Here is a 23,511-nt window from a genome sequence, read left to right on the forward strand (position 1 = left end):
GGATCGGTGATAAAAGGAGGAGAGAGAGAGAGAGAGAGAGAGTGGAGTGTGGGATCGGCGATAAAAGGAGGAGAGAGAGAGAGAGAGAGAGTGGAGTGTGGGATCGGTGATAAAAGGAGGAGAGAGAGAGAGAGAGAGAGTGGAGTGTGGGATCGGTGATAAAAGGAGGAGAGAGAGAGAGAGAGAGAGAGAGTGGAGTGTGGGATCGGCACTAAAAGGAGGAGAGAGAGAGAGAGAGAGTGGAGTGCGGGATCGGCGATAAAAGGAGGAGAGAGAGAGAGAGAGAGTGGAGTGTGGGATCGGTGATAAAAGGAGGAGAGAGAGAGAGAGAGAGAGTGGAGTGTGGGATCGGTGATAAAAGGAGAGAGAGAGAGAGAGAGAGAGAGAGAGTGGAGTGTGGGATCGGCACTAAAAGGAGGAGAGAGAGAGAGAGAGAGTGGAGTGCGGGATCGGTGATAAAAGGAGGAGAGAGAGAGAGAGAGTGGAGTGTGGGATCGGCGATAAAAGGAGGAGAGAGAGAGAGTGGAGTGTGGGATCGGCGATAAAAGGAGGAGAGAGAGAGAGAGAGAGAGAGAGAGTGGAGTGTGGGATCGGTGATAAAAGGAGGAGAGAGAGAGAGAGAGAGAGTGGAGTGTGGGATCGGTGATAAAAGGAGGAGAGAGAGAGAGAGAGAGAGAGAGAGTGGAGTGTGGGATCGGCACTAAAAGGAGGAGAGAGAGAGGGAGAGAGTGGAGTGTGGGATCGGCGATAAAAGGAGGAGAGAGAGAGAGTGAGAGAGTGGAGTGTGGGATCGGTGATAAAAGGAGGAGAGAGAGAGAGAGAGAGAGTGGAGTGTGGGATCGGTGATAAAAGGAGGAGAGAGAGAGAGAGAGAGAGAGTGGAGTGTGGGATCGGCACTAAAAGGAGGAGAGAGAGAGAGAGAGAGTGGAGTGCGGGATCGGTGATAAAAGGAGGAGAGAGAGAGAGAGAGAGAGAGAGTGGAGTGTGGGATCGGCGATAAAAGGAGGAGAGAGAGAGAGAGAGAGAGAGTGGAGTGTGGGATCGGCGATAAAAGGAGGAGAGAGAGAGAGTGGAGTGTGGGATCGGCGATAAAAGGAGGAGAGAGAGAGAGAGAGAGAGAGTGGAGTGTGGGATCGGCGATAAAAGGAGGAGAGAGAGAGAGAGAGAGAGAGTGAGTGGAGTGTGGGATCGGCGATAAAAGGAGGAGAGAGAGAGAGAGAGAGAGAGAGTGGAGTGTGGGATCGGTGATAAAAGGAGGAGAGAGAGAGAGAGAGAGAGTGGAGTGTGGGATCGGTGATAAAAGGAGGAGAGAGAGAGAGAGAGAGTGGAGTGTGGGATCGGCGATAAAAGGAGGAGAGAGAGAGAGTGGAGTGTGGGATCGGCGATAAAAGGAGGAGAGAGAGAGAGAGAGAGAGAGAGTGGAGTGTGGGATCGGCGATAAAAGGAGGAGAGAGAGAGAGAGAGAGAGAGAGAGTGGAGTGTGGGATCGGCGATAAAAGGAGGAGAGAGAGAGAGAGAGAGAGAGTGGAGTGTGGGATCGGCGATAAAAGGAGGAGAGAGAGAGAGAGAGAGAGTGGAGTGTGGGATCGGTGATAAAAGGAGGAGAGAGAGAGAGAGAGAGTGGAGTGTGGGATCGGTGATAAAAGGAGGAGAGAGAGAGAGAGAGAGTGTGGGATCGGCGATAAAAGGAGGAGAGAGAGAGAGAGAGAGAGAGAGTGGAGTGTGGGATCGGTGATAAAAGGAGGAGCGAGAGAGAGAGAGAGAGTGGAGTGTGGGATCGGCGATAAAAGGAGGAGAGAGAGAGAGAGAGAGTGGAGTGTGGGATCGGCGATAAAAGGAGGAGAGAGAGAGGGAGAGTGGAGTGTGGGATCGGCGATAAAAGGAGGAGAGAGAGAGAGAGAGAGTGGAGTGTGGGATCGGTGATAAAAGGAGGAGAGAGAGAGAGAGAGAGTGGAGTGTGGGATCGGCGATAAAAGGAGGAGAGAGAGAGGGAGAGTGGAGTGTGGGATCGGCGATAAAAGGAGGAGAGAGAGAGAGAGTGGAGTGTGGGATCGGTGATAAAAGGAGGAGAGAGAGAGAGAGAGAGAGAGTGGAGTGTGGGATCGGTGATAAAAGGAGGAGAGAGAGAGAGAGAGAGAGAGAGTGGAGTGTGGGATCGGCGATAAAAGGAGGAGAGAGAGAGAGAGAGAGAGAGAGAGTGGAGTGTGGGATCGGTGATAAAAGGAGGAGCGAGAGAGAGAGAGAGAGAGAGAGAGTGGAGTGTGGGATCGGCGATAAAAGGAGGAGAGAGAGAGAGAGAGAGAGTGGAGTGTGGGATCGGTGATAAAAGGAGGAGAGAGAGAGAGAGAGAGTGGAGTGTGGGATCGGCGATAAAAGGAGGAGAGAGAGAGGGAGAGTGGAGTGTGGGATCGGCGATAAAAGGAGGAGAGAGAGAGAGAGTGGAGTGTGGGATCGGTGATAAAAGGAGGAGAGAGAGAGAGAGAGAGAGAGTGGAGTGTGGGATCGGTGATAAAAGGAGGAGAGAGAGAGAGAGAGAGAGAGTGGAGTGTGGGATCGGCGATAAAAGGAGGAGAGAGAGAGAGAGAGAGAGAGAGTGGAGTGTGGGATCGGTGATAAAAGGAGGAGCGAGAGAGAGAGAGAGAGAGAGAGAGTGGAGTGTGGGATCGGTGATAAAAGGAGGAGAGAGAGAGAGAGAGAGAGAGTGGAGTGTGGGATCGGTGATAAAAGGAGGAGAGAGAGAGAGAGAGAGAGAGAGAGTGGAGTGTGGGATCAGCGATAAAAGGAGGAGAGAGAGAGAGAGAGAGAGAGTGGAGTGTGGGATCGGTGATAAAAGGAGGAGAGAGAGAGAGAGAGAGAGAGAGAGTGGAGTGTGGGATCAGCGATAAAAGGAGGAGAGAGAGAGAGAGAGAGTGGAGTGTGGGATCGGTGATAAAAGGAGGAGCGAGAGAGAGAGAGAGAGAGTGGAGTGTGGGATCAGCGATAAAAGGAGGAGAGAGAGAGAGTGGAGTGTGGGATCGGCGATAAAAGGAGGAGAGAGAGAGAGAGAGAGAGTGGAGTGTGGGATCGGTGATAAAAGGAGGAGCGAGAGAGAGAGAGAGAGAGTGTGGAGTGTGGGATCGGTGATAAAAGGAGGAGAGAGAGAGAGAGAGAGTGGAGTGTGGGATCGGCGATAAAAGGAGGAGAGAGAGAGAGAGAGAGAGAGAGTGGAGTGTGGGATCGGTGATAAAAGGAGGAGAGAGAGAGAGAGAGAGAGAGTGGAGTGTGGGATCGGTGATAAAAGGAGGAGAGAGAGAGAGAGAGAGAGAGAGTGGAGTGTGGGATCGGTGATAAAAGGAGGAGAGAGAGAGAGAGAGAGAGAGAGAGTGGAGTGTGGGATCGGTGATAAAAGGAGGAGAGAGAGAGAGAGAGAGAGAGAGTGGAGTGTGGGATCGGTGATAAAAGGAGGAGAGAGAGAGAGAGAGAGAGAGTGGAGTGTGGGATCGGTGATAAAAGGAGGAGAGAGAGAGAGAGAGAGAGTGGAGTGTGGGATCGGTGATAAAAGGAGGAGAGAGAGAGAGAGTGGAGTGCGGGATCGGTGATAAAAGGAGGAGAGAGAGAGAGAGAGAGAGTGGAGTGTGGGATCAGTGATAAAAGGAGGAGAGAGAGAGAGAGAGAGAGAGAGTGGAGTGTGGGATCGGTGATAAGAGGAGAGAGAGAGAGAGAGAGAGAGTGGAGTGTGGGATCGGTGATAAAAGGAGGAGAGAGAGAGAGAGAGAGAGAGTGGAGTGTGGGATCGGTGATAAAAGGAGGAGCGAGAGAGAGAGAGAGAGAGAGTGGAGTGTGGGATCGGCACTAAAAGGAGGAGAGAGAGAGGGAGAGAGTGGAGTGTGGGATCGGCGATAAAAGGAGGAGAGAGAGAGAGAGAGAGAGTGGAGTGTGGGATCGGTGATAAAAGGAGGAGAGAGAGAGAGAGAGAGAGTGGAGTGTGGGATCGGTGATAAAAGGAGGAGAGAGAGAGAGAGAGAGAGAGAGAGAGTGGAGTGTGGGATCGGCGATAAAAGGAGGAGAGAGAGAGAGAGAGAGAGTGGAGTGTGGGATCGGCACTAAAAGGAGGAGAGAGAGAGAGAGAGAGTGGAGTGCGGGATCGGTGATAAAAGGAGGAGAGAGAGAGAGAGAGAGAGAGAGAGTGGAGTGTGGGATCGGCGATAAAAGGAGGAGAGAGAGAGAGAGAGAGAGAGTGGAGTGTGGGATCGGCGATAAAAGGAGGAGAGAGAGAGAGTGGAGTGTGGGATCGGCGATAAAAGGAGGAGAGAGAGAGAGAGAGAGAGAGAGTGGAGTGTGGGATCGGCGATAAAAGGAGGAGAGAGAGAGAGAGAGAGAGAGTGGAGTGTGGGATCGGCGATAAAGGAGGAGAGAGAGAGAGAGAGAGAGAGAGAGTGGAGTGTGGGATCGGTGATAAAAGGAGGAGAGAGAGAGAGAGAGTGGAGTGTGGGATCGGCGATAAAAGGAGGAGAGAGAGAGAGTGGAGTGTGGGATCGGCGATAAAAGGAGGAGAGAGAGAGAGAGAGAGAGAGTGGAGTGTGGGATCGGCGATAAAAGGAGGAGAGAGAGAGAGAGAGAGAGAGAGAGTGGAGTGTGGGATCGGCGATAAAAGGAGGAGAGAGAGAGAGAGAGAGAGAGTGGAGTGTGGGATCGGCGATAAAAGGAGGAGAGAGAGAGAGAGAGAGAGAGTGGAGTGTGGGATCGGCGATAAAAGGAGGAGAGAGAGAGAGAGAGAGAGTGGAGTGTGGGATCGGTGATAAAAGGAGGAGAGAGAGAGAGAGAGAGTGGAGTGTGGGATCGGTGATAAAAGGAGGAGAGAGAGAGAGAGAGAGTGGAGTGTGGGATCGGCGATAAAAGGAGGAGAGAGAGAGAGAGAGTGGAGTGTGGGATCGGCGATAAAAGGAGGAGAGGGAGAGAGAGAGAGTGGAGTGTGGGATCGGCGATAAAAGGAGGAGAGAGAGAGAGAGAGAGTGGAGTGTGGGATCGGCGATAAAAGGAGGAGAGAGAGAGAGAGAGAGAGTGGAGTGTGGGATCGGTGATAAAAGGAGGAGCGAGAGAGAGAGAGAGAGAGTGGAGTGTGGGATCGGCGATAAAAGGAGGAGAGAGAGAGAGAGAGAGAGAGTGGAGTGTGGGATCGGCGATAAAAGGAGGAGAGAGAGAGAGAGAGAGAGAGAGTGGAGTGTGGGATCGGCGATAATATGAGGAGAGAGAGAGAGAGAGAGTGGAGTGTGGGATCGGTGATAAAAGGAGGAGAGAGAGAGAGAGAGAGAGAGTGGAGTGTGGGATCAGCGATAAAAGGAGGAGAGAGAGAGAGAGAGTGGAGTGTGGGATCGGCGATAAAAGGAGGAGAGAGAGAGAGAGAGAGTGGAGTGTGGGATCGGCGATAATATGAGGAGAGAGAGCGAGAGAGAGAGAGTGGAGTGTGGGATCGGCGATAAAAGGAGGAGAGAGAGAGAGAGAGTGGAGTGTGGGATCGGTGATAAAAGGAGGAGAGAGAGAGAGTGGAGTGCGGGATCGGTGATAAAAGGAGGAGAGAGAGAGAGAGAGTGGAGTGTGGGATCGGTGATAAAAGGAGGAGAGAGAGAGAGTGGAGTGCGGGATCGGTGATAAAAGGAGGAGAGAGAGAGAGAGTGGAGTGTGGGATCGGCGATAATATGAGGAGAGAGAGAGAGAGAGAGTGGAGTGTGGGATCGGCGATAAAAGGAGGAGAGAGAGAGAGAGAGAGAGAGAGTGGAGTGTGGGATCGGCGATAAAAGGAGGAGAGAGAGAGAGAGAGAGAGTGGAGTGTGGGATCGGCGATAATATGAGGAGAGAGAGAGTGGAGCGTGGGATCAGCAATAAATGGAGGAGCGAGAGAGAGAGGATAAAAAATACAAAGTGACGCCAGTAGAAGGGAAGGAGCTGTTTGTTGAGTCGCTGGTGAATTATTTTTCTGGTGCGTGTTTTCTTAAGTCTTTAAGTTTATTTTTGTTCGTTCATGGGATGTGGGCGTCACTGACGAGGCCAGCATTTATTCCCCATTCCTAATTGCCCTTGAGAAGGTGGTGGTGAGCCGCCTTCTTGAACCGCTGCAGTCCGTGTGGTGACGGTTCTCCCACAGTGCTGTTAGGAAGGGAGTTCCAGGATTTTGACCCAGCGACAATGAAGAAACGGCGATATATTTCCAAGTCGGGATGGTGTGTGACTTGGAGGGGAATGTGCAGGTGGTGTTGTTCCCATGTGCCTGCTGCTCTTGTCCTTCTAGGTGGTAGAGGTTGCGGGTTTGGGAGGTGCTGTCGAAGAAGCCTTGGTGAGTTGCTGCAGTGCATCCTGTGGATGATACACACTGCAGCCACTGTGCGACGGTGGTGGAGGGAATGAATGTTTAGGATGGTGAATGGGGTGCCAATCAAGTGGGCTGCTTTGTCCTCGATGGTGTCGAGCTTCTTGAGTGTTGTTGGAGTTGCACTCATCCAGGCAAGAGAAGAGTATTCCATCACACTCCTGACTTGTGCCTTGTAGATGGTGGAAAGGCTTTGTGGAGTCAGGAGGTGAGTCACTCGCCACAGAATACCCAGCCTTTGACCTGCTCTTGTAGCCACAGTATTTATGTGGCTGGTCCAGTTAAGTTTCTGGTCAATGGTGACCCCCAGGATGTTGATGGTGGGGGATTCTGTGATGATAATGCCGTTGAATGTCAAGGGGAGGTGGTTGGACTCTCTCTTGTTGGAGATGGTCATTGCCTGGCACTTGTCTGGTGCGAATGTTACTTGCCACTTATGAGCCCAAGCCTGGATGTTGTCCAGGTCTTGCTGCATACAGACACAGACTGCTTCATTATCTGAGGGGTTGCGAATGGAACTGAACACTGTGCAATCATCAGCGAACACCCCCATTTCTGACCTTATGATGGAGGGAAGGTCATTGATGAAGCAGCTGAAGATGGTTGGGCCTAGGACACTGCCCTGAGGAACTCCTGCAGCAATGTCCTGGGGCTGAGATGATTGGCCTCCAACAACCACTACCATCTTCCTTTAGTTAATAATATAATAAATAGAAGCATGGCAGGGCATTGAATGCATATCCTTTACCATGTGGGAACTCCAGGATGCTTCCTGTGTCCTGGACAACCACAGGTGCAGGAAGTGTCGTCAGTTGGAGGAGCTCGAGCTCCAGGTTTCGGAGCTTAAGCAACAGCTGGCGTCACTGCAGTGCATCCACGAGGCTGAGACCTCAGTGGATAGCACGTTCCAGGAGATGGTCGCCCCACAGCTTAAAATTTTGCAGGCAGAGAGGGACTGGGTGACCGCCAGACAGACAAAGATGACCAGGCAGGTAATGCGGGAGTCCCCTGAGGGCATCTCACTCTCTAACCAGTATTCATTTCTGAATACTGGTGAGGGAGAGGGTTCCTCTGAGGAGTGCTGCCAGAGCCAAGTCCATCGCACCATGGGTGGCTCAGCTGTACAGGGGGGGAGGGAAAAGGTCAGGACAGCAATAGTGACAGGGGATTCTAAGTTAGGGGAACAGACAGGTGATTCTGCGGCCTCTTACGTGATTGCAGGTTGGTATGTTACCTCCCTGGTAGCAGGGTCAAGGCTGTCACTGAGTGGCTGCAGAACATTCTGAAGAGGGAGGGTGAACAGCCAGAGGTCATGGTCCATATCGTTACCAACGACATAGGTAGAAAGAGGGATGAGGTCCTGCAGGAAGAGTTTAGGGAGTTAGGAAAGAGATTAATAAGCAGGACCTCAAAAGTAGCAACCTCCGGGTTACTCCCAGTGCCACGCGCTAGTGAGTAGAGATATAGGAGAATATGGCAGATGAATGCGTGGCTGGCGAGAGAGTGCAGGAGGGAGGGCTTTAGATTCCTGGGGCTGGGACCGGTTCTGGGGGAAGTGGGACCTGTGCAGGCCGGACGGGTTGCACCTCAACTGAGCTGGGCCCAATTTACTCGCAGGGAGGTTCGCTAGTGCTGTGGGGGAGGGTTGGAACTAATTTGGCAGAGGATTGGGCACCAGGATGTAGCAATGGAAAGGAGAAACAAGGTGCACAAAGGATTGGGAGAGAGAGATGGCACTAGAGTAAGAAATAGTACAGTATTAGATGGGATCAGACCAAGAGTGAATACAAGAAGGTCTAAGATGGGTTTAGAGTGCATGTGTGTAAATGCACGAATCGTAGTAAATAAGGTTGGTGAGTTGCAGGCGCAATTAGCCACATGGGAATATGATGTGGCGATAACGGAGACCTGGCTTAAGGAAGGGCAGGATTGGGTACAAAATATTCCTGGATACAAGGTGTTCAGGAAAGATAGGGAAGGAAAGAAAGTGGGTGGGGGGTGGGTGGGTGGCAATATTGATTAAGGAGAATATTCAGTGCTGGAGAGAGAGGATTTCCTGGAGGGGTCAAGGACAGAATCTATTTGGTTAGAATTAAGAAGCATTTGAGGTGCCATTACACTACTTGAGGTATTCTATCAGCCACCAAATAGTGGGAAGGATATTGAGGAGCAAATTTGCAGGGAAGTTACAGAGAGGTGCAAGAGCCATAGAGTAGTGATAATGGGGGACTTTAACTATCCTAATCTAGACTGGGATAGTAATAGTGTAAGGGGCAAAGAGGGGAGGAAGTTTGAAGTGTGTTCAGGAGAACTTTCTTGACCAGTACGTTTCTGGCACAATGAGGAAGGAGACATTGCTGGATTTGGTCCTGGGAAATGAGGTGGGCCAAATGGAGCAAGTGTCAGAGGGGGAACATTTCGGGAACAGTGATCATAGTATCATAAGGTTTAGATTAGCTATGGAAAACAACATGGACCACGCTAAAGTAAAAATACTCAATTGGAGGAGGGCCAATTTCGGTGGGATGAGAACAGATCTGGTCCGGGTAAATTGGAATCAAGGATTGACAGGCAAAACTGTAATTGAACAATGGGTGGCCTTTAAAGAGGAGATGGTTCGGGTACAGTCTAGGTACATTCCCACGAGGGAGAAAGGTAGGGCAACTAAAACCAGAGCTCTCTGGATGACGAAAGAGATAGAGAGTAAGATGAAACAGAAAAAATGGGCTTTTGTCAGATATCAGGTTGATAATACAAGTGAGAACCAGGCTGAATACAGAAAGTTCAGAGGGGAGGCGAAAAAGGAAATAAGAGGGGCAAAGAGAGAGTATGAGAATAGACTGGCAGCTAACATAAAAGGGAAACCAAAAGTCTTCTATAGGCATATAAACAGTAAACGGGTAGTATGAGGAGGGGTGGGACCGATTAGGGACCAAAAAGGAGATCTACTCATGGAGGCAGAGGGGATGGCTGAGGTAATAAATGAGTACTTTGCATCTGTCTTTACCAAGGAAGAAGATGCTGTCAAAGTTACAGTAAGTCAAGAGGTAGGTGAGATACTGGATGGGCTAAAACTTGATAAAGAGGAGGTACTAGAAAGGCTAGCTGTAATTAAAGTAAATAAGTGACCTGGTCTGGATGGGATGCATCCTAGGTTGCTGAGGGAAGTAAGGGTGGAAATTGTGCAGGGACTGGCCATAATCCTCCAATCATCCTTAGATATGGGGGTGGTGCCAGGGGACTGGCGAATTACAAATGTTCCACCTTTGTTCAAAAAAGGGTGTAAGGATAAACCCAGCAACTATAGGCCAGTCCATTTAACCTCGGTGTTGGGGAAACTATTAGAAACGATAATCTGGGATAAAATTAACAGTCACTTGGACAAGTATGGATTAATAAAGGAAAGCCAGCACTGATTTGTTAAAGGCATGTCGTGTTTAACCAACTTGGTTGAGTTTTTTGATGAGGGAACAGAGAGGGCCGATGAAGGCAATGCGGTTGATGTAGTGCATGTGGACTTCCAAAAGGCATTTGATAAAGTGCTGCATAATAGGCTTGTCACCAAAGTTGAAGTCCATGGAATAAAGGCGGCAGTGGCAGCATGGTTACAAAACTGGCTATGTAACAGGATGTGGAGATGCCGGTGATGGACTGGGTTTGACAATTGTAAACAATTTTACAACACCAAGTTATAGTCCAGCAATTTTATTTTAAATTCACAAGCTTTCGGAGGCTTCCTCCTTCGTCAGGTGAACGATGTGAAAATGAAATCCTCGAAATTTTCGAGGATTTCATTTTCACATCGTTCACCTGACGAAGGAGGAAGCCTCCGAAAGCTTGTGAATTTAAAATAAAATTGCTGGACTATAACTTGGTGTTGTAAAATTGTTTACATATGTAACAGGAAGTAGAGAGTAGTGGTGAACGGTTGTTTTTCGAACTGGATGGAGGTATACAGTGGTGTTCCCCAGGGTTCAGTACTAGGACGACTGCTTTTTTTGATATATATCAATGACTTGGACTTGGGTGTACAGGGCACAATTTCCAAATTTGCAGATGACCCAAAATTTGGGAGGATAATGAACAGTGAGGAGGATAGTGATAGACTTCAAGAGGATATAGACAGGCTGGTGGAATGGATGGACACGTGGCAGATGAAATTCAATGCAGAAAAGTGTGAAGTGATACATTTCAGTAGGAAGAACGAGGAGAGGCAATATAAACTAGAGGGTACAACTTTAAAAGGGGTACAGGAACAGAGAGATCTGGGGGTTTATGTGCACAAATCATTGAAGGTGGCAGGGCAGGTTGAGACTGCGGTTAAAAAAGCATACGGGATCCTGGGCTTTATAAATAGAGGCATAGAGTACAAAAGCAAGGAGATTATGATGAACCTTTATAAAACACTGGTTCGACCACAACTGGAGTATTGTGTCCAGTTCTGGGCACCGCACTTTAGGAAGGATGAGAAGGCCTTGGAGAGGGTGGAGAAGAGATTTACTAGAATGATTCCAGGGATGAGGTGACTTCAGTTACGTGCATGGACTGGAGAAGCTCGGATTGTTCTCCTTGGAGCAGAGAAGGTTACAAGGAGGTTTGATAGTGGTATTCAAAATCACGAAGGGTCTAGACAGATTAGATAGAAACAGTTCCCACTGATGGAGGGGTCAAGAACCAGAGGACATAGATTTAAGGTGATTGGCAAAAGAACCAAAGTCGGCTTGAGAAAAAACTTCTTTATACAGTAAGTGGTTGTGACCTGAAATGCACTGTCTGAGGGGGTGGTGGAGGCAGATTCATTCATGGCTTTCAAAGGGGAACTGGATAAGTACTTGAAGGGAAAACATTTGCAGGGCTATGGGGATATGGCAGGGGAGTGGGACTGGCTGAATTGTTCTTGCATGGAGCCGGCATGGACTCAATGGGCCGAATGGCCTCCTTCCATGCTGTAACCATTCTATGATTCTATGTTACGGAGGTGGAAGTAGGCGGTCGTCGTGATGTGTTAAGGCTTCACTATTAGTTGAGTCTTCCAAGTTAATTTGTTTAATCATTTTTCTGGTAAGCTTCTGTTGTAAAATTTGCAAAAGTTTTTTTCTGCAGTTTTCTGCATAGTTATTGACATCAGTCGTGGCATTGGAATGTATGTTTATTTTCATGTAAAGTTCACAGTTAAGGCCTGCTTTGACTGTCAGGTAAAAACAGCTCTGACCGGTTCACTTTTGGCCCTGCTGAATGAAGCACTCAAATTTAAGAATTTTACATCATAGCTCCTTTCCAGTGATTGATAGGAGCAAAGTGTTTTTGTTGTGTCCTGAAACAATATGACTTCCAAGTCCAGCTTCTTTCTGAGTCGACTTTGTTGTGAAGGATATATTTTGGAAGGTGGCCTTGAAAGATTGGACAGCTTCACTCAGAACCAAGAAAGCCGCACGGCCTCCCCACTCATTTTGGAGTTAAAATCGCAGCAGACCCAGATCTGCATATTTAAAGAAAGACCCCACCGGCTTTGAACAGCCGACTGTCCAGAAGTGCTGGTAAAGATTGGCAATGGCGGGACATTGGTGGATAAATCTCCCAGTGGATGTTAACAGCTTACCCACCTGGAGTTCGCTCGGCCGGTAGGCTTAAAATATCTCTCTCTGGTCTTTTTTTATTCTTCCAGTATTTAGATATGGAGTTCCCTCCTCAACACTTCTCTTGTTCTCTCCCTCTCTCTCTCTCTCTGATCTGGGACATATGGAGTTTCCTCTTTTGTGCATGTTTCAGTACTTCATTGTATCCTCTCAATCTTCCTGTTGCTTCCTCCTTTCAAAAGAACTAATGCATTATGAAGGTTGGAAACTTGCATTTATGTAGCACCTCATTATGTCCTCAGGACATTCATGGTGCTTCACAGCCAATAGGCTACTTTTGAAGTCTAGTTAACAACAACTTGTACTTAAAGAAAGGAATAAAAGAATGACTTGCATTTATATAGCACCTTTCACAATCTCAGGACATCGCAAAGCGCTTTACAACCAATGAAGTACTTTTGAAGTGTAGTCAATGTTGTAATTTATATAGTGCCTTTAACGTAGGAAAACACCTTCACAGAACAGTAATCAACCAAAATTGACACCGAACCAAAGAAGGAGGTATTAGGAAGGGCGATTAAAAGCTTGGTAAAAGAGAGAGGTTTTTAAGGAGGGTCTTGAAGGTGAAGGGAGATGGAGAAGGTATAGGGAGGGGATCCCAGAGCTTTGGGCCCAGTAGGCTTAAGGCACAGCCGCCAATGGTAGGATGAAGGGAGTGGGGATGCAGAATAGGCCAGAGTTGGAGGATCTCAGAATTCTTGGGGCTTGAGGAGGTTACAGGGGTAAGGAGGAGTGAGGCCGTGAAGTCGTTTGAGCACTATCACCGTTGTTACGTGGGCAACCCTGGTACCCAATTACTTGAACAAGGACTTTTCGGCCATGGGGACTGAGGAAGATAATGTGCTTCCATGTAGCACTAAACCTTAAAAGGTCATTGCCTGATTCTCCACTGTTTGGCCTTTTCATTCGTAACCTGGAGGCTGAACTTTCATTCCAAGAAACGAAGACCGATCCTAAAATCTTGCTGACTTCGATCAGTGGTCACCAGTACAAGCACCTATTAGACCATAAAAGCAATCCACAAGGATTATAGTTTGCTCTCTCGTATTCAAATGCTAGATGCGGAGTGGTGCACCATGTGCCTCGCAGCATGTCCCCACTATGTAACTCTGAATGGTTTGGGAGGAGCTTTTGTTCTCATAGTTTCCTGCCAGGATGTTTATGAAATGGCACAGTCTTCCTGTGAGTGGTAGCGTCTAGTAGCAGTCTACTTTTGTCTTGTCAGTAACATTACCCCGAAATACTTTGTTGGATAACCCTTGATTGATTATTTAAAAAAAAAACCCCACTACTGTATGAAATGTGATCGACTGCAAATGGATTTGGTCGGCAGCTGGGGATTTGTGAGAGACGTGTAAAAAGACTTGAGACTTGTTTGTAAGAGGCCTGTAAAGACACAGCATGATCTACACCGGTGGTCTTCCAGAGACGAATATGTTAATAAAAGGAAAGGTATGTATAAAAGTGAGCTTCAGTATTTTCAGACACTCGGCGCTGTTCATATTCAGTCTTTCTGTCATTTCTCTCTCTCTCTCTCTCTGTGAAGGGTTTCACTTGCAGCTGTTTGTATGCTCAGTATCGGTCACCCGCTTGGGGAGAGGGACAGATCCGCTCCCTCCCTCCCTCCCTGCCTGGCCGCAGAGCTCGGGGAGAAGGAGCGGGGCGGAGCGGCTACCCGTTCGCTCGCAGCTATTGCTCCCCAGTGTTGTGCTCTGCTGAATTGAAAGGTGTCGTTTCACCCCCACATTGCTCTTACAAATAAGGGGAAGTTATACGTTTCCTGGCTGAACATGTTGAAATGATTTTAATAAGTTGCAGAGCATTCTACAATGCAAACTGCCCTGCTATAAATCTCTGCTTTTTTCAACGGAAGGCTTCGGTGTCTCTGTGCCGAGCGAGCTGATAGAATTAGGCTCAACGTCGGCTTTCAAACCTGCCATTTACAGCCACTCCCGATCAAGCTTTTGTTTCTTAACCTGTCCCATTGCCACCCTCCTTGCCTTGCACCATCATCCCTTTTGTCATTTAATCTTGCCCTCTACCCTATCCTTCCCTTTTTGTTCTTTCCTCCTCTCCCCTCCCTCCCTCCCTCCCTCCCCCCTTTTCCCTGGCTCTGTACTTGCTCAAAAACTTTAGCTCTTTTAACATCTTCCAGTTCTGAAACATTAACTCAGTTTCTTTCTCTACAGATGCTGCCTCACTTGCTGAGTTTCTCCAGCATTTTCTGTTTTAATTTCAGATTTCCAGCATTTGCAGTATTTTGCTTTTGATAGGTTTCAAACTGCGGTCCGTGGGGACATCAGATTTCTGTCATCTTGTGTAATGAATACTCCACTCTGTACACAAAATCTTTCAAGAATTCTGCATTCTATACTTCTTGGTATTTGTTGACTTACTGGCAAGTTATTTAAGTTGCCCTATGCTTTTCTTAAAAAAAAAAAGTTTTTCCTGTCGTGATAGCACTGTTTTCATTTGGGTAGTGACCCTTTTTTTTTGGAAGTTAGGACAGAGGTCCATGAGAATGTGGTGGCATTTACAAGAGGTCCCTCCCTGGGAGTGCTTCAATATCTGCTGGGCCCTTTCCCCCCTCATCGGCCTGTATCTTGCTGCTGTTGATTTTCAATAGTTGAACACTCCGTCAGTTAGTTAATAGAAGTCAATTTGACACTGGAAACTCTGCACAGTGACTTCTAAAATAAAATATAAAATCTACATTGTGCAATAATCTCAAAAAATGCTGGTATGACTATATTGCTGTGTAGGTGTCACGTTAGAGTGCTTTAAGTTGTCGATTGCTAACGTATTATACATCAAACTTGCTTGATTAGTGGTGGCTCAGGAATTCTGCAGGTGAGGTTAAGGAAAAGCTGTAGGTGTACAGTTAATTTTACACCACTTTGCAGTAGCACAGGGGCCATAGATAAGCAACATCGTTCATACCACTTTGGGGTAACACAGTGGTGACACTACAATAAGCCATTTAGCGGCCCTTCAGGTTGACAAAGCAAATGCTAAGAGAGCTAAGTGAGGCAGAGTCAACATGGTTTTATAAAAGGGAAATCATGTTTGACAAATTTATTAGAGTTTTTTGAGGATGTAACTAGCAGGGTAGATAAAGGGGAACCAGTGGATGTAGTATGTTTGGATTTTCAAAAGGCATTCGATAAGGTGCCACATAAAACCCTTTTACACAAGGGAAGGGCTCATGGATAGCATGGATAGAGGATTGGTTAAAGGACAGAAAACAGAGAGTAGGGATAAACGAGTCGTTCTCAGATTGGCAGGCTGTAACTAGTGGGGTGCCGCAAGGATCGGTGCTTGGGCCTCAGCTATTTACAATCTATATTAATGACTTAAATGAAGGGACCGAGTGTAATGTATCCAAGTTTGCTGACATTACAAAGCGAGGTGGGAAAGTAAGCTGTGAGGAGAACACAAAGAGCCTGCAAAGGGATATAGACAGATTAAGTGAGTGGGCAAGAAGGTGGCAGATGGAGTATAATGTAGGGAAATGTGAGGTTATTCACTTTGGTAGGAAGAATAGAAAAATGGAATATGTTTTAAATGATGAGAAACTATTAAATGTTGATGTTCAGAGAGACCTGGGTGTCCTCGTACAAGAAAGACAAGGGGCTCGATTTTAAAAGTAAAAAACAGGTGGGTTGGGGGTGGGGGACATTGAAAATTACCATCATTTCAGACCTGCCACCAACCCGCCCATTTCCGGTTTTCACGGCGGTGGGATGAGGGGCAAGCGGCCAACCCACTCCCAGGAGGCGGGTCGGGCCTTAAACTTTCAAGGAGGCGTCAGGTCTCCATTTTTGACTAATTCCCCATTTCAACCCTGGGTGGCCAGGATTCCTGGGCATTCTGTTTTACACCTCGTGAAAGGAGGCAAGAAGGCCGGAGACTGCAGCTAAGTGCCTAGAAAGGCACAGGTTGTGGGCCCGGAGGAGCAGGAGTGCTTCCCCCAGGCCCAACATGTCTACCTGCACCGATCGTGGCCAACGCCGCCCCCATTGTGGACCAACCACCCCGATCCTCGCCATCCGACCCCATTCCTCCAACTCCGACCCCAATCCTCCGACCCTGACCCTGATTCCCCCGACCCCGATCCTCCGACCCTGACCCTGAAACTCCGACCCCAACACTGACCCCCGATCCTCCCTCTCAACAATTGGGGACCCTAGCGATGACCCCCGATCCCATCCCTCATGACTCGCGACCCCCTTGCCCACCCATGCCCCCTCGCCCCCCCCCCCCCTCCCCATTCCATGTAAACAAAGACTTACCTGCTGACCTACCTGCAGACGTCCTCTCCCTGGCTGGTCTCCTGTCCGACTGAGACCAGCCAGTCTGTCGGACGGGAAACTGACAAAAAAAAATAAAAGACGTCCTTACATCAAAATCTGTATCTGCATATTAACTTCTTGGGTTTGAAAATTGAGCCCAAGAAGTTAGCATGCAGGTACAGCAGGCAATTAGGAAAGCAAATGGCATGTTGGCCTTTATTGCAAGGGGGTTGGAGTACAAGAGTAAGGAAGTCTTACTACAATTGTACAAGACATTAGTGAGACCTCACCTGGAGTACTGCGTACAGTTTTGGTCTCCTTATTTAAGGAAGGATATACTTGCCTTGGAGGCAGTACAACGAAGGTTCACTAGATTAATTCTTGGGATGAGAGGGTTGTTCTATGAGGAGAGGTGTTTTTTTTATTCGTTCATGGGATGTGGGCGTCGCTGACGAGGCCGGCATTTATTGCCCATCCCTAATTGCCCTTGAGAAGGTGGTGGTGAGCCGCCTTCTTGAACCGCTGCAGTCCGTGTGTTGACGGTTCTCCCACAGTGCTGTTAGGAAGAGAGTTCCAGGATTTTGACCCAGCGACAATGAAGAAACGGCGATATATTTCCAAGTCGGGATGGTGTGTGACTTGGAGGGGAACGTGCAGGTGGTGTTGTTCCCATGTGCCTGCTGCTCTTGTCCTTCTAGGTGGTAGAGGTCGTGGGTTTGGGAGGTGCTGTCGAAGAAGCCTTGGCGAATTGCTGCAGTGCATCCTGTGGATGGTACGCACTGCAGCCACAGTGCGCCGGTGGTGAAGGGAGTGAATGTTTAGGGTGGTGGATGGGGTGCCAATCAAGCGGGCTGCTTTGTCCTGGATGGTGTCGAGCTTCTTGACTGTTGTTGGAGCTGCACTCATCCAGGCAAGTGGAGAGTATTCCATCACACTCCTGACTTGTGCCTTGTAGATGGTGGAAAGGCTTTGGGGAATCAGGAGGTGAGTCACTCGCCGCAGAATACCCAGCCTCTGAGCTGCTTTTGTAGCTACAGTACTTATATGGCTGGTCCAGTTAAGTTTCTGGTCAATGTGACCCCCAGGATGTTGATGGTGGGGGATTCGGCGATGGTAATGCTGTTGAATGTTAAGGGGAGGTGGTTAGACTCTCTCTTGTTGGGGAATGTTGAGTGGAATGGGCCTATTCTCTCTGGAGTTTAGAAGAATGAGAGGTGATCTAATTGAAACATATAAGATTCTGAGCGGGCTTGACAGGGTTGATACTGAGAGATTGTTTCCCCTGGCTGGAGAGTCTAGAACTAGGGGGCATAGTCGCAGGATGAGGGGTCGGCCATTCAAGACTGAAATGAGGAGGAATTTCTTCATGCAGAGGGTTGTGAATCTTTGGAATTCTCTACCCCAGAGGGCTGTGGATGCTGACTCATTGAAAATGTTCAAGGCTGAGATGGATAGATTTTTGGATTCTGGAGGAATCAAGCTCGAGGGCCCATGTGGCCTGCTGCTGCTCCTATTTCTTACGTTCTTATTACCCATTTTTTTGAGTGTGGAGGAGAAATGGTAGCTTTAGTCCTTGGTTTTAGTTCCCACAAGTGGGCTAATGTGCCAGCAAAAATACTGTGCCAAGATTAAAAGAGTGCTGATATATGCTTAAAATAACTGATGATTATTAATTCTCAGTGTCAAATATGATTTGCATCACAGAGTAAAATAGATTTTTAATTTTGTGCTCACCTATGCAAACAGTGCAAGTCAAATTTTGTCGCTTGTGCACAAGAACTATTCATTTTATTTTTAAAAATTGTGCTCTTTCAAAAATAAGCACTACTAGCACATCCAGCCTCTGATCTGATAAATGACTTGCTTTCGAATTTACAGGTGTCCTGTCCATAAAATGCAAATTTACCCACCAGCACCCGACTGCTCACCTGCTTGGTTCCCTTCAAAACTGGGCATGCTGCAAACAGTGTGCACCTGTGAATCTGGAGAAGGTTTAACAACAACATAGCTAACTAAAATTACCAGTTGTCAAAGCAATCGACAGTTTTCCAGAATTTAAAGAACACTCTAGGATATGGTGGCCTTCTCCTCAAGCATTTTGTCTGACAGCAATACCCCCTTGTATGTCCAAAAAAATATATATATCAAAAGAGTTGAAACTCATAACAAAGTGACTTGCCTCCAATTGAGGTTGCAAATTTTGTTTCTTCATTCTGCATCATCCACTTACTGTAGGCAAAATATCGGCTAGCCTGATTTGGTTTTAGTGAAACTGCGTTCTGAATATGCATGCGCGCGCACACACTATACACACACACACACACACACACACACACACACGTCATGATATTGTAGATATCCAGTGATGCACTGTCAATTTTTCTTGTGTCATATAAAACCCAGATATCTGTCATTACATCAATTAGTTTTTCCCCAGCTAATGATTCTTTGCTCCTTGCATTAAACTTCTTGTTGCCAGAGTTTGGCACAATCTTCATCTTCTACAGAGTACACTTGATTAATATTAAACATTTTGTTGACGTATCCAAACAATCCAGGTTTTGTGTTTCTTTTTCGGGTTTCTCAGGAGATTGATGTATGGGCATTGGTTGGCACCGGACGAAAAATCTCCAGAAAATATCATACAAGGCTGTCCTTTTCTGGGCAAGCATACAAAAGAAAGAAAAGCTATGTTCTGGGTGTTATGGTAACACAAGTGACCAATCTTACGCTCCCTTCATGACCTTATAGAAAGCAAATAAAGCACAATAAAAACAAACGAGCATTAGCATGCAATGGACTAAGGCATAAATTGGAATTTTACGTTCCCTGTATCCCATCTAAGCTGTGGTCACATGGTCTTCTCTTCAGCACAAGTTCATGTAATATGTCACCTGCGTCAACATAAACTAAGTGCTTTCATATTTGGGTCAACATGCCTGCACCAACATCTACCAAAGGCTTTAAGTACTGTGTCAAATGTCAACTCCTTTCTCGACCTTTGATTCTTAAGATAGTTGCGTAAAACGCTTGTCCCCTAAAGGTGATATCAGGACTTGTCAAGTTTGCCTCAGGTTCACAAAATGCGCCCGTAAGAAATAGCTGCACCATGTTAACCACATTATCTGGACTAACTCATTTGACCTAAGAAATCCTGCCCATACCCAGCCAGGAATCACTGAACACACATCAGCACTGATCGTTGCTGAGAAAACAATGGCATCACCTGGTGCTGAGGACCTGATAACTTCAATCAATGCTAGAAACTCATCTGCATCTCACGCAGAGAAAGCAGTGGCACCAATCAATGGCAGGATCCCATTTATGCCTCTTGGGAAAACACTGACACCAATCAGTGCTGAACTCGATATAATAATGAAGAACAGATTACATCTGATCCCTCCAAGGAGCTAAGTATCACTTTGATAACCCAGGACTCCCCTCGGAGACGGACCCCTTAACGTGGTGATAAGTCAGCACAGGTGCTCTTTGCACTATATTCCTTTAGGGATACTTGAAACGAAATGTAAATATTACCCTGAACAATATCCGGAATCTCGCAAAACACCACCGAAGAAAATATGTGAAAATATTTGGGCTTTTGTAATTCCAGTCCCCCACTGTTGGGGATGGGTAACACATTGCTCCAACACTCGGGTTGATGTCCGGTTTTCTGTTGGGTACAGCATCCTTCAGATGCTGGTGGCCGGCGACTTCTGGGTATTTAAGCTTGTGAGGGCTGCATGCTGTTGCAACTCAGCTGATGCTGGGGTAGTTTGGCCCATCTGACATGCTGGCATTATGGCAGGTATTGGTTGTGGGGGTGGGGGTGGTGATGGTGGTTGGCGGCTAATGTGCAAACGTGCCGATATCCTGGGAGAGGCCAGCACGTGCTGCTGCTATCACGCCACTGCCACTCCCTTGTGGCTGCGGCCCATCACTTCCACTAATCTGCGGGAAAGCAGATTATCAAGACGACTGATCCCTTCAAACTCCATTCGATGCACCAACCTTTCCGTTGTGGGGCCCAGAATCTGCATGGCAGCTGTTTGAGCTTCCGCCAAAGCTCCGAAGCGTCCTAGCATGGGCTCTTGCTGTGAAGGTGTGGCTGCAGCGTCCCTGGAGGTGACCACACTATCCAGGGTAGACTGGTGATGCAATTCGTGTGACACCACAGATGCTTTATGTGGACTCCGCCGCCCTCTCAGCCATAGTGCTACCCCTTCCAATACCTTATCCAGCTGTTTCTGTGAGGCCAGCAGTTTTCTTCTCATGGCTGGGCCCCTGAAGTCCACATCTCAGTTGTCATCTTCACCCAGAGCCGGGAGAGGGCCTTGCCTTCCAGCGGGATCTCTTCCCTGTTGCCGCTGCCGCCACTCCTCGGTGCTGGGTGTTTCACCAGGTGCAGACCTTTTAGCTCGCTATTTAGCCCATGCGGTGTGCCAGTGTCTGATTGGTACCTGGGAGTTGTGGAGTGCCCGAAGGTGCATCCTCAGGAGGATTGTCCTTCTTTGAGGTCTGTTCTTGTGCAGCAGCCTCCTGGTGTTGAGGAGGCTTTAGAGGAAAAATACATGGGAGAAGTTAGGTTGGGATCCTCTACTACAGAAGGCAGTGGAGGCCAAGTCATTAGATGTATTCAAGAAGGAGATAGATATATTTCTTAATGCTAAAGGGATCAAGGGATCTGGGGAGAAAGCGGGAACAGGGTACTGCGTTAGACAATCAGCTATGATCATTTTGAATGGCGGAGCAGGCCCAAAGGGCCGAATGGCCGACTCTTGCTCTTATTTTCTATGTTTCTGTGGGAGAGAGAAGCTGTACATGATCAGGTGACAAGTGTTAGAGAATGCTGGTCAACGATGCTGAGCTTCCTGCATCTGCTGAGTTGAATGAAGGGATACAAATACCTTCTTTGGGTACTCCACCAGCCTCTAGTTCCTTGATGCTCATGCACCCTCCGTGGGCCAGTGATCTCCAGGGCTTCTTGCTCTTCTTGTGCGAGGGCAATGATGTTGAGGACTCCTCCACCCGCCCTGTTTCTCTCTCTGGCGTTGTGCGTTGACACGTCCTGCAGGAAGAGAGGGTGAGAGTTGAAGAGTGTGCGTTGAGAAGGTGAGTGCAGATGCGTGGAGCTCGTGCATATAGTGGATGTGGTGAGAGGCGTAGAAGAAGCAAGATGGAATGAGGATGGGGAGGCGATGAATGTAAAGGGAGGTGTGTGTGATCTGAAGTGAGGAAGGAGTGGTGTGAGCAGTTGGTACTTGCACAAGTGGTAGTATGCGAGAAGAGAATGGCGTCTGTGTGGTGTGAAGAGAGGGAAGGAAGAGGTGTGTGTGCTTGCAATGAGAAAGAGAGGTGTTTTAAGTGTGTCCTTATGATTGTATGTTGAAGGAGGGGGGAGGTAATCGTGTTCGAAGGTCAGATTTAATATGCATAAAAGTGAACTAGATTTAGAATTTTGCTTTGTTTGTTTATATATATATATATATATGCATAAACAAACAAAGACACATATATATATATATATATATATATATATATGTGTCTGTGTGTTACTGGACTGCGTATTGAAGAGCTGTGTCCGGTGAACTATTGACTTGTGGTCACCTCAGACAGAGTTGGCACCAATTATCCCTTTTAAGGTAAATGAGCTTTGTGCCAGCAGAACTGACATGGTTCGGAACTCTGCCTGTGGTTAGACTGAGCAGCACCGAAGAATACTATTCGTTTCTTTAACTGCACTAGTGGAAGCAAACTGTTACATTGTTGTGACTGTCAGATGCCTGTTAGCTCTAACGAGACAGGAAGAGGTAAACTGATGAAACCTAAAAAGCCATCAAATGGAATGTTTTCTTTGATAAATCTCTTTCTGCTTAATGATTTGATTGACAGGTGTAACCAAAGTGACATGGGCTGTACCTTCTTGGGCTGTATATGTGGGAACAGTCTGCACCTTAGGTTAGTGAACAAAGAATAAAGCTAACAGCTATAGCCAGGGTAGAACATAAGAACATAAGAACATAAGAAATTGGAGCAGGAGTAGGCCAATCGGCCCCTCGAGCCTGCTCCGCCATTCAATAAGATCATGGCTGATCTGATCCCAACCACAAATCTAAAGAACACAAGAAGTCGGAGCAGGACCCGGCCACATAGCCCCTGGGCCCTCTCCGCCACCCACAGGGCATTGACCGATCCGAACTCAGCTTCATGTCCAATTTCCTGCCCGCTCCCCATAACCCCTAATTCCCTTTACTTCTAGGAAACTGTCTATTTCTGTTTTAAATTTATCTAATGATGTAGCTTCCACAGCTTCCTGGGGCAGCAAATTCCACAGACCTACCACCCTCTGAGTGAAGAAGTTTCTCCTCATCTCAGTTTTGAAAGAGCAGCCCCTTATTCTAAGATTATGCCCCCTAGTTCTAGTTTCACCCATCTTTGGGAACATCCTTACTGCATCCACCCGATCAAGACCCTTCACAATCTTATATGTTTCAATAAGATCGCCTCTCATTCTTCTGAACTCCAATGAGTAGAGTCCCAATCTACTCAACCTCTCCTCATATGTCCGCCCCCTCATCCCCGGGATTAACCGAGTGAACCTTCTTTGTACTGCCTCGAGAGCAAGTATGTCTTTTCTTAAGTATGGAGACCAAAACTGTATGCAGTATTCCAGGTGCGGTCTCACCAATACCTTATATAACTGCAGCAATACCTCCTTGTTTTTATATTCTATCCCCCCGTTGGCTTTCTTGATCACCTGCTGCACCTGCATACCAACTTTTGATTTTCTTGCACTAGGACCCCCAGATCCCTTTGTACTGCAGTACTTTCCAGTCTCTCGCCATTAAGAAAATAACTTTCTCTCTGATTTTTCCTGCCAAAGTGCATAACCTCACATTTTCCAATATTATATTGCATCTGCCAAATCTCCGCCCACTCACCCAGCCTGTCTATATCCCCTTGCAGGTTTTTTATGTCCTCCTCACTCTCTACTTTCCCTCCCATCTTTGTATCATCTGCAAATTTTGATATGTTGCACTCGGTCCCCTCCTCCAAATCGTTAATATAGATTGTAAAGATCTCATGGTGCCTCCCTGACTTGGTGATTATTAGGCCTACGTGTTTATTGACACAGCTTGCGAATCTTACCCTACAACTATAATATTGTATGAATATTACAATAAGTATTCCTTTGTAGAATCTCTTTTATGTTGAATAGTTTGCACTCATTTAATATGAG

At 47.4% G+C, this 23,511-nt stretch overlaps 1 protein-coding gene across 2 annotated transcripts in view; it reads left to right on the forward strand.

Moving 5' to 3' along the window:
- Positions 1-23,511, forward strand: part of LOC137321274 (tyrosine-protein kinase JAK2-like) — a 297,277-nt gene that overhangs the window by 122,323 nt on the left and 151,443 nt on the right. Inside the window, exon 1 of one of the 2 annotated variants that reach the window (XM_067983623.1) lies at positions 13,167-13,431. The exons of the other annotated variant lie outside the window; for it this stretch is intronic. The gene's annotated coding sequence lies outside the window, so the exon portion shown is untranslated. Of the gene's footprint in view, positions 1-13,166; positions 13,432-23,511 lie in introns of those variants that run through there. 2 annotated transcript variants of the gene reach the window in all.

Source organism: Heptranchias perlo, chromosome 4, assembly GCF_035084215.1.
Source record: "Heptranchias perlo isolate sHepPer1 chromosome 4, sHepPer1.hap1, whole genome shotgun sequence".
NCBI classification, from domain to species: domain Eukaryota; kingdom Metazoa; phylum Chordata; class Chondrichthyes; order Hexanchiformes; family Hexanchidae; genus Heptranchias; species Heptranchias perlo.